The sequence below is a fragment of the Artemia sp. Qi Xiang Cuo genome, unplaced genomic scaffold (assembly GCF_049724085.1).
Source record: "Artemia sp. Qi Xiang Cuo unplaced genomic scaffold, ASM4972408v1 HiC_scaffold_22, whole genome shotgun sequence".
Taxonomy (NCBI): domain Eukaryota; kingdom Metazoa; phylum Arthropoda; class Branchiopoda; order Anostraca; family Artemiidae; genus Artemia; species Artemia sp. Qi Xiang Cuo.
The window spans coordinates 1,403,863-1,415,724 of NW_028297431.1; positions in this window are offsets into that span (position 1 = coordinate 1,403,863).

Below are 11,862 nucleotides of genomic sequence, written 5' to 3' on the forward strand. Positions count from 1 at the left end.
GAAGAGTTTGCTGAAGGATTTGAATGTCTTGCTGCAAAGGTAAATAGATCTAGCAAAGAGTTTATATGTAAGGGAGACTTTAATTTTGATTTGTTAAATATGCGTGGACCAAATTTGGAATTTTTGAGCCTGATGATGTCAAATGATTTATACCCGACCGTGAGCATTCCAACGAGAATCACGGATGATTCGGAAACGCTCATCGATAATGTGTTTGTGTCTTCAGCGATACTAAGTAAAGCGTGCTGCTCTGTTGTTATAAGCCCAGCCTCCGACCATCTTTCGGTTGTATTGCATTTGAATTCTGAAGTGAAGAAAAATAACAGAAAGAATAAAATACCAATAGCGTGAACTGAAGCCAGTTAATCTGGAAAAATTTGAAGAACAAATAAGTGTTATTAACTGGGAAACCGTACTGAATGAAGATCATCCGTCGGAAGCATTTGAAAAGTTTAATCAAATAGTATCGAATATTTATGATAGCACGTGTCCGCTTAAAGTAACAAACCCCAAAAAGAATAAACCGACAAAACCATGGTGTGATGATGAGCTGCTTAATCTGTTTAACATGTGAAATCAGGCGTGTGAGGAGCATCTGAGTTGTCTTTCTCTTTTATAGTATTAAGAGGGACTATTTGGGTAACGTTTGCTTCCTGATCAGGAGGGGAAGGGGGGGGTGTGTAACGGACAAGTGAGTTCAAGGAAATTTTTTTATGAGAAACTCAATAGATTGAATGGTAAATGGAAGCAGCGTATTGATAGTGGTAATAAAAAAACCTTTTCGCATGCTGACCCCTGGTCTGCGTTGCGCAGGGACCGATTTCCTTAGTCCAGGCCGTCGGCCGGAAATAAGCTGGGGGGGGGGGCAAACCAGTGGGGGCGTGCCGTGTTTTCCCCCCAGATTTCTCCGGTATCCATTCAGAGCTGTGTCGGCTCGGGCTGAGCTTACAAGGTCACACCATTGGCCTCCGTTCCAAAACGAAAAACCAACGACACCCTGACTCGAACCCCTGACCTCAGGGTTGCAATTCCGGAGCACTAACCACTTGGTTAGGAAAGTGGTAATCTAATTAAAAAATGCTCGAATTAAGGTGAAGGCCAGATTTCATAGTAAATGGTCTTCTTAAGCTCCCAGCCGGACAAAGCGTTTTCTGCTTCGTGTTTTCTACCAAGCGTTTACTATGGCATAAGAAATTCAGATGTTGGGTTGACGCGTGATGGACAATGTGAGTTAAGCGGGGCTCCCATGGCGTCAATAAAGTTAATAAAGCTGTCCATAAAGTTAATAAACCGTTTTCCTCTTATAACTTTATTGACTTTATGGCTGTCGGAAAGAAGTTAAACTTTATGTAACTTTTTCAATAAGGTCCGGAAAGTTTAGCCAATAGGAGAAGACTTGTGGAAAATTTCAATTCAGCTAAAAGAAACTAATTAGATAGCCAGTCTTGAAATTTTCTCTAATATGTGGAACATTGAAACAGAGAACTTGCTTATTTCACTAGTGAGAAATAAACCTTTAATATACAGTTCCTCACAAAGGGAACATAAGAACAAAATTGGTGTTGAAAATGCATTCAAGAAAATAAGTGAAGTAATGTGTCAAGAATTGGGTCCTCATTTTTATCTGTGAGCCATCTTTAGTAAATTTTAAAATAAAAACAACATCTAACTTAAGACTAACTCATTAAATTGAAAAAGTTATCAAAAAATAATGTCAGATATATTCAAGAATAAACGTGTGAATAATTCAAATCAATTGCTTCAAAAAATTTCCATAAAGTCAGTAAGGTAAAATTCATATGTGAGCGCGACGAACTTTACGGTATGTAACTTTGCAGAATACTTTATTAACTTTATTGACGCCGTGGGAGCCCCGCTTTACACATATTTATAAGTAGTAGGCTAAATATGTCACTGAGTTATATATTTCTGTATATAACTTATATAGGCCTAGTCAGTGAGTTACATATATTTATAAGAAGTAGGTTAAATATGTCACTCAGTTATATATTTCTGTATGTAACTTAGATAGGCCAAGTTAGTGATTTACACATATTTATAAGTAGTAGGCTAAATATGTCACTGAGTTATATATTTCTATATGTAACTTATATAGGCTCTGTCAGTGAGTTATGTATATTTATAAGTAGTAGGTTAAATATGTCACTGAGTTATATATTTCGGTATATAACTTATATGCCTAGTCAGTGTGTTACACATATTTATAAGTAGTAGGCTAAATATGTCACTCAGTTATATATTTCTGTATATAACTTATATAGGCCTAGTCAGTGAGTTACACACATTTATAAGTAGTAGGCTAAATATGTCACTCAGTTATATATTTCTGTATATAGCTTAGATAGGCCTAGTCAGTGAGTTACACATATTTATAGTAGGCTAAGGTTAAGTAGTAGCCTAAACATGTCACTGAGTTATATATTTCTGTATATAACTTATATAGGCCTAGTCAGTGAGTTACACATATTTTAAGTAGTAGGCTAAATATGTCACTGAGTTATATATTTCTGTATATAACTTATACAGGCCTAGTCAGTGAGTTACAAATATTTATTAGTAGTAGGATAAATATGTCACAGAGTTTTATATTTCTTTATAGAACTTATATGCCTGGTCAGTGAGTTACACATATTTATTAGTAGTAGGCTAAATATGTCACTCAGTTATATATTTCTGTATATAACTTATATAGGCATAGTCAGTGAGTTACAGATATTTATAAGTAGTAGGTTAAATATGTCACTGAGTTATATATTTCTGAATATAACTTATATAGGCCTAGTCAGTGAGTTATGTATATTTATAAGTAGTAGGTTAAATATGTCACTGAGTTATGGCCTTTGCAAAACAAAAGTGATCCGTTTATCTGGCCTCCCCCAGGCCATTCAGCTTGTCCCCAGGTGGCGATAGGGGAACGCTCTACAGATATGTAGGGTACCTCCATAGGAGGCACGGCGCAAGGGGGGACCTTGTCCCTGGGGGTCCATAGTAGAAACTGGGGCACCCTCGCCCGGGGTCATAAATACAGGCGGAGGAAGAAGAAGGCCCCTCAAATGTACACTCAAAAGGGCCCACTGGTTTGTCCACAAGTTCCATGAGTTGCAAACCTTCTCCCAGCAATGGGTTAAAATGCATGGTGATGCAGAACACCATCGCGGGAGGATCCTCTATAGGAGGACCACTATGGCAGGGCGTGAGATCCAGATTTATGGACAACGGCCTCTGCACACGGTTGCTTCGACCCTTTCGGGGTACCTGCAAGACTGGAGGCCTTGCGATCAACTCTAGTCCCACTTAAGGAGTGGCACACCTCGAGGAAATTACAGACTAGTAAACGAAAAAGCATTCGCAAGGGATTCTGACTAATAGATAATTCTTCTGGGATTGGTATGTTTTGATGTTCGTCTTTGGGCTGAAAAACCTCTTCCTAGCTAATTTATCTATTACGGGTTGCCTCCCCGTAGTAGCATAATATTTGTAGGCATGAATATATAATGAGTCGGAGGTAATAGGTTTAAGATTGTCTGTGCAGAATTTCGACTCTCTTGTTGATAGAAGAGCATCGCCAAGTGCTGAAAACCATGTTGTGACCAAGATGGGCCCAGGATTGCACAAAACCTCCATTCATGGAGGTCCCAGGGACTTCTTGCTGTCCGGTTCTAATCCAGCTTAAGCACTTCGGTGTAGACTTGAGAAGATATGTGATTCCTTGTCCTGCACTGGTATCCGGGATCATTGCTTTTCCTGAGGCGAAAAAAATTTCAATGATTTAAAGAACATGAAAATTGGAACTTGGAATGTTACGACATTAAAAAATGACTATCGTATCGACATTTTTACTGACGAATTCAGACGATTCGAACTGGATTTATTAGGAGTTTCAGAAACTCATATCCCAGGGGTAGGAAGCATGAAATTAGGTGATATAGAATTTGTTTACTCAGGCAGGAAGGATGGCATGGGTGCCCATATGGGGGGGGCTGGGGGGGAAATGGCCCCCCCCTGGCTGAATGATGCTGCCTTATTTTTATATTTTTGTTCTGAGATTTATATTATATAGCATTAAAAGTAGCAATTAGACGAAGTTTGCCCCCCCCCCTGGAATTCAGCGTCTGGGCGCCCATGAAGGATGGGGTACATAGACAGGGAGTAGGGCTCATGATGAATAAGGCAGCTGCTAAGTCTTGTTTAGGCTGGGAAGGTATTAATAATAGAATACTAATTGCTCATTTTATGACTAGAAAGTTCAGGGTATCAGATATAGTAGTATACGCCCCTGTAGAACCGACTGATGGAGATACTAGTGACTCAGATGAATTTTACTTACAGTTACATGAGCAAATAGACAAGGTCCCAGGTAGAAATATGATGTTATTACTGGGAGACTTCAACGCCCAGGTTGGTAGAAATAAGGATAGATGGTATCCCAGATTAGGTAAATTTGGTGTAGGAAAAGAAAACAGTAATGGATACAGACTTTTACAATTTTGTAGGTATTACAATCTTGTTATAACCAATACGGGGTTTGGTCATAAAATGGCTCATAAGTTAACAAGGTATTCACGTGATGGTAAGACAGCAAACCATATTGATTATGTTATAGTAAACCGAAGAGTGGCAGGATCAATACAAGATACTAGGGTATATAGGAGTGCTGTTATTGATGTTAAAAGTAAAGATCCCCACTCCCATCACCATTTAGAGGCTTATTCACACTAGCATCACGAATCCATAGTTTAAATACACGATCTTCATCAGACATTTACATACCCCCGACACCGAGAGCTAGGTCGGAATTTTCTCCTAGAATTGCGTGTGCTAGAGAGTGGAATGCACTTCCGCAAGAGATGAGGTAATATAGGTCTCTCGGCTCCTTTAAAAAGAATGTGAAAAAATATCTAAAAGATTAAATATTTTTTTACTAGATTTATTTTATTATTATTATGTTTATAATTTTTCGATATTATTATTAGTTATCATATTTTAGTTTGATACTTCAAGGGGTGTGAGTGGAGGAGAAGTTGTGTTAAATTTATTGTTATTTGATGGCGGTTTGGGGTGGAAATTGAAGAGGAGAGGAGGCCACGCTGTATTTAGAGTGTGCAATTATTACGGGCCCAAACGTGCATCAATGCACAAGGAACTAAGTTAAGTGTATTTTTATATATATTTTTTTTGAATTAAAACCCATATTGAACTGAACTGAAACTGAGTAGTGTCAAGGGTTAATTTAAAGCTGAAATATCGGAAGGGCAATTACCTCCCGGGAAGTTATGATGTTAGTAGACTCCAGGATGAGAATTTGAGAGAAACTTTCCAGGAACAGTTGAATACTAAACTTGAGAGTTTAAAATTTGATAATATGGAAGATGGTTGGAATAATTTTAGAAAAAATAATTTGTGAAGTTGCTGAAGGTGTATTAGGGAAGAAAGCTAGAACTGCAGCTAAGAATATTAGTGAAAAAGCTTTATGTTTAATAGAAAGGAGAAAGGACTTGTACAAGAATTATCTGAGTGATAGATTGCATGAAAACAAAAGAAATGTAAAGAAAGTGGAGAAAGCATTGAAATATGAACTAAGGAGGTGTGGCCATGGATAAAATTGCCGAGGATTTAGAAGATGCAGCTAGACGGCATAATAGTAAAATATTGTACTGGCACGTTAACAAATTGAGAGGAAGTAGTCAATCCGGACTTGTCCCAGTTAAAGATAGGAATGGGGTGGCAATTAGCGATAAGGAAACAGCTAAAGCGAGATGGACCGAACATTTTGAGAACTTGCTTAACCGAGATAGAGTTGCAGGAAAAAATATAGAGGAAAATGAAAAAGTTTGTGATACCTTGGATGTGAAGGAAGATTTGATTTGTGAGGAGGAATTAGCAACAGTACTAAAATGATTAAAGAATAATAAGGCCCCAGGTGCTGATAGGGTAGTAAATGAGTTTCTTAAATATGGTGGCTCTGAGGTTAGAAATAAGTTATTGAAGTTTATGAATATGATTTTTGAAAAAGGGGAAGTACCTAACGATTTTAGGAAAACCTTAATTAAGCCACTTTATAAGAAAGGTGATAAAAGTGAGTTTGGTAATTATTGAGGCATTAGTCTGGTCTCTGTAGGTAGCAAATCACTTAGTAATATGATACTTTTTAGACTGAGAGATGCCGTAGACACAGTTTTAAGAGAAGAGCAGTGCGGTTTTAGAAAAGGTAGAGGATGTGTTGACCAAATTTTCACTCTTAGGTTAATAATTGAGAAGTGCCAGAGTTTTCAAACACCTTTGGTCCTCAGTTTTATAGATTATAAGCAAGCGTTCGATTCTGTTGATAGAGGAGCTTTAGTAAAGGTTTTATCCTTGTATGGTATACCAGACAAATACATTAAAGTGATTATTGCTGTGTACGAGAATAACACTGCTTTGGTTAAGGTAGGAAATGAGGTTAGCAGCTGGTTTTGTATTAAATCAGGAGTTAAGCAGGGTTGTGTTCTATCCCCCTTTATATGGATTATTTTGATGGACTTTGTTTTAAGGAGCACAGGAAAGGCAATGGGAGACCACGGAATCAAATGGGGAGGAAAAATTCTCCTTGACTTAGATTTTGCTGATGATTTAAGCATCCTAGATGAAAGTGTGAGCAAAATTAATGAAGTTGTAGAGTTTTTGCAAGTTCAGGGTGTTAGTATTGGTTTGAAAATTAATGTTAGGAAGACAAAGTCACTAAGGCTAGGAATAAGTGAAGATAAAAAGGTGACGTTGGGTAATGAAAAGAGTGATCAGGTGGGCAGCTTCACTTACCTTGGTAGTATTATTAGTAAAGAGGGCGGGAGCAGTGAAGTGTTAAAAATAGAATAGCCAAGGCTCAGGGTGGTTTTTCACAGTTAAAAAAAGTCTGGAAGAATAGGAAGATAAGTCTGCAAACCAAGATTAGAATCTTAGAAGCTACAGTGATGACAATGGTCAAATATTGCTCTGAAGCATGGACGCTCCGACAAGAGTATGAAGATTTGCTAGATGTTTTCCAGAGAAATTGCTTAAGGATTGTTCTGGGTACCCGGCTGACTGACCGTATTTCAAACAATAGGCTATACGAAAAATGTGGTTCAATACCGCTTTCTAGGTCTATAATGAAAGAAAGGTTGAGGTGGTTAGGGCATGTTGTGCGGATGAAGGATGACAGATTGCCGAAGATTGTTCTTTTCGGCCAACCGTTTAGGGCTAAACGGAAAGCAGGTCGTCCCCGTCTGGGATGGGAGGACGTCATAAAGAAAGATTTAAAGGAAATGGGAACTTCGTGGGCGGGTGTAAAAAGGGAGGCTTTGAATAGATTGGGGTGGAGGAGAAGCGTGCGTAGCTGTGTTGGCCTCAGGTGGTTTGGTGCTGCGATGAGTTGTTAGTAGTTAGTAGTAGTAGTAGGAGCATCTGAATCATCTGCAGAATAATGAGCTCCATGTGATGTGTGAAGAGCTAAGGAATAGGGCAAATGCACTAAGAAGGAAAAAAAAGAAGTCATATTTAACAAATGAATTTGAAGAAAGTAAAGGTAACCCCAAAGCAACATGGCAAGCTGTGAATGATCTTCTAAAAGGTCCTATGAAGCCATCGGAGCCAAAAATTGCGCTAAATAATAGGACCTTGGAAGAAACTGAGGAAATCTGCAACGCATTTGGACAATATTTCTCTGAAATTGGATGCAAGATTCAAGAAGAAGAAAGGAACTCCCATGTTTTCGAATCAAGCAGTTTTGTGGATGAGCGAGGAAGAGGTTTTGAAATGAATTTCCAGCCTTGTACTGAAGAGGAGGTACGCAAAATTGTTAGCACGATTAAGTCAAACAGTGCAGGAGTTGATGGATTGAGCATTAGAACGCTCAAGTCGGTTCTGATTTATTTGCTTCCTGTCCTCGTATACCTTATCAATATTTCTATGGAAAAGGGGATGTTTCCGAGTGCGCTTAAAATAGCTAAAGTTGTACCGTTGCACAAAGGCGGAGTCAAAACTGACATATCTAATTGGAGACCAATATCAATTCTCCCGATTTATTAAAAAATTTATGGAAAGATTGTTCTTCACCGGCTTTACGAGTAACTGATGAAAATTGGTGTTTTACATGATGGTCAATTCGGCTTCCGGAAAGGACATTCGACGACGCAGGCAGTCCAGCATCTTCTGGAAAATATTAACTCAGCACTTGAGAATGATGAGCAGTGCATGGGCATGTGTATTGATTTTATAAAGGTTTTCGACACTATTTGTTTTAAGATTTTATTTGAAATACTGTATTATTTATGCATAAAGGGGGGTGTTTTAAATTGGTTTGAATCGTATTTAAGTGAAAGGAAGCTACGAGTGACTTTGAGTAACAATTCTTCTCAGCCGTTTCCCATTAAGTGTGGTGTTCCACAGGGCTCAGTTCTTGGTCCTCTACTGTACCTGATATTCGTAGACACAATGATATTCTAAATTCCCAGAGCTTCAGTTACTTCGTTTGCTGACGACACGGCTTTAGTGATTGCAGCAAAGTCGCTGCAAGAGCTCTTGTTCATGGCGAATAAGGCGCTTGATGGCCTACATGAATTTGTTTGTTCTAGCCTACTGAGTGTCAATGCATCAAAAACTAATTTTATGATGTTTACGAGGACTGGCTCTGCTCCCACTCTCCCTGGTGTCATTATTTACAATGGCCTACCGCTCTCACAAGTCGAAGAGATCCGATATCTGGGATTCATCCTGGATCGAAACTTGAGTTGGAGAAAACACTGCGACATCATAGCATGCAAGCTGGCGCGAGGCCTTGGAGTTCTGAACCGTTTTCAAAATTTTTTACCTTTGTAAATTCTGCTTTTATTGTATTTTTCATTAATAGCGCCTCATATAAATTATGGTTGTTTAATTTGGGCGAGTAATTTTAGTTGTAATTGTAGAAGAGTTCAAGTTCTGCAGAATAAGGCTATAAGGTTGATTGGAAAATATAATCGTGGTATTGATAGCACTGAATCACTTTTTAGAAAGTTTAATATTTTAAAGGTTGGTGGAATAAGGGATTATCAAATTGGAGTATTTGTATTTCAGTGTCTGAATGGTCTTGCACCGGATTTTTTTATGAATATTTTTAAGCCTAATTCGTTTATCATGATTATTCGACTAGGAGTGCGTATAGTCTTGCATCTGAGCCACGGAACACAACGAGAGCGAGTCAAGTGACCAGACACATGGGCTCGTCAATTTTGAATTCGTTCCCAGATTCTGTTCGTCAAGCTGAAAGTGTGCCGCAAATTAAAACACGTATTAAAAATCACTTCTTTTCAGGAATTTGGTAGTGTTAAAGGTTCGAGAGAAGGATTTTTTTGTAGATATTTTATTTTTATTTTTTTATATTTTGTGCCATTATATATTTATCATTAATTTCAGTTATTATTATTGTTATCCCCTTTTTTAATTTTATTTGGTGTGTTGAATTGGCATGCATGATATCCAACCGGTCGCCTTTTCAAGCATCTTCTTGCTTTAGTGCGACTTGTTGTCACATTGCGTTGTTTTTTTTTTTTTTTTGTTAATAAAAATGTATGAACCTGAACCTGAAACCAAAACCTAAAACAAATAATAGCATAGAAAGTGAATACAAAGACATTTTCAGGGGTGATTTTTCTGTTGGGAGGTCGGGGGATTACGTTTTAGAGTCTTTCCATGGAGGAATTTCTCATGGGGGAAGGGAATTTTCCACGGAGGGGGAGCCGGAATTCCTAGGGCTATTTCAAAAACGATCAGAAATTTAATAAAAAAACAATTTTTTACAGCTGAAAGTAAAGAGCAACATTAGAACTTAAAACCAACAGAAATTATTACATATACGATGGGAGTCTCCCCCTAGTCAATACATCGCTCTTTACGCTTACGTTAGTACTTCTAAAAGAGCTATTTATTCTAATTAAACGGCGTTTGCGATCCAGGAGTCATTCTTAAAGAATTGGGACAAAATTCAAAAGTTATTGTAAAGAGAGAGGTATTGACAAATGGGCGACCTTCTTATACGAGCAATAATTTCTGTTCGTTTTAAGTTTGATTGTTGCTCCTTACTTTCAGTTGAAAAAAATTCTTTTTTTATTTAATTTCTTCAAGTCCAGAAGATGCTATCTTTAAATTATTCAGGACACTAAAATTTAAATTTTCAAACCAACATACATTTTATTTCGTTCCTCTAGGACTTGTGTGACATTAAATCAAGGAAAGTGCATATCATTCCAATATCCTGCCTATTTAACTAGAGATTTGACGATATCTGGCCAATGCTCATCCTCCCCCAGGAGCCACAATCCCTGAGGACAATTCTCACTGCAGTCAATTTCCCCCTAAGAAATTACCCTCACATAATAATTTGGCTGACATATGTAAAAAAAAATTAAGTAAAAAAAATGACGAAAAGATAGGATTGACGAATATTCCAACAATACTCGAAAATAAAGGTGGAATGCACGCGTGTATTCCAAGGTATTTATATTGTTATTGTTATATATTTTGATATTTTTTTGTCTGTTTATCAAGGCTTAGGTTGAGTTGTCATAGCAGTATAAGATAAAGCTTAAATAAATTAATTTCCAAGCTTATTTGAAATAAGCTTACATTATTTTTTTGAGATGAATAGGGCCTCGTTATGCGGATGAAGGGTGACATTGCCCAAGATTGTCCTTTTCGGCCCACCGTCAAGAGCTAAACTAAAAGCAGACTGCCCTCGGTTGAGCTGCGAGGATGTTGCAAGAAAATATTTAAGGGAAACAAGAACTTCCTGGAAGTGTGTAAAGACCGAGGCTTCGAATAGACTAGGCTGGAAGAGGAGTGTGCGTAGCTGTGTTTGTCTCAGGCGGCCTGGTGCTGCTTTTAGTTGTTATAGTAGTAGTAATTTGAAGCCAGGACTTCAATTAATCTTAGAGTTTCTTTGTTCAAATAATCTTTCAAATAGGGATAAATCCATTTATTGACACGTGAAAAAAAGCTACAAAAGTCCAGATATTTCAATCACATATCCAGCGACCGTCTTCAGTAGAAATACTAAAATAATAAAATTGAAACTAGCATATTTATACACAACAAAAAAAAATAACCTTTCTGGTTATTCACAAAAAATAAACTTCCAGATTATTCACTAGACTATTTTCAGAGAAGGTTCATTGACAAAGTTCATTCAACGTCTTGATGTAAATTCTAAAAATACATAATCTTCTGTCAGCTATCTTTGCGTACAAATACTCTATAATTGCCACTAATTGTATATTCGAAAATATTTTATTTATCCTTTAGCTTATCCTGCTATGATAATTCAATTCCCAAAACACGAAGAAACGAATTAAATAAAAGGAATAAAAAAATCTATAGAAAATCCTCCATAATATATCCTATACAAGTAGAATATTCCTAGAATATATTTTTACAAGTAGAATATGTAATTAGAAAATTTTTTTCCCTTGGCTACTCAATTTTACATATGTAGGGAATTTATCAGGGGTAAAATGCCTGATGGGAAATTGTCCATCCAGGAATTTTTCAGGAAAAAATTGCCCGTGGGGGAGGAAGATTTTCTGACAAGGAATTACCTTTTTAGTATATTTTCCTGTAAACTCTCCTAAACATCCCTACCCTATAAAAAACTTAAATTTCTGGGTGGTTCTTTTTCAAACCATTAAATAAACTTGTCTTTTTAATACCTAACCACAAAATTTTGGTATCAACCCCTCCCCCAAAATAACGTTACTGGAAAGTAGTAAGGCCATAGGCACTTGAAACCCTACGCCTTAGGCATAGATATGTGTGTAGGTTTTCAAGTAATTGGGTTACCAGGGTCATTTGCAA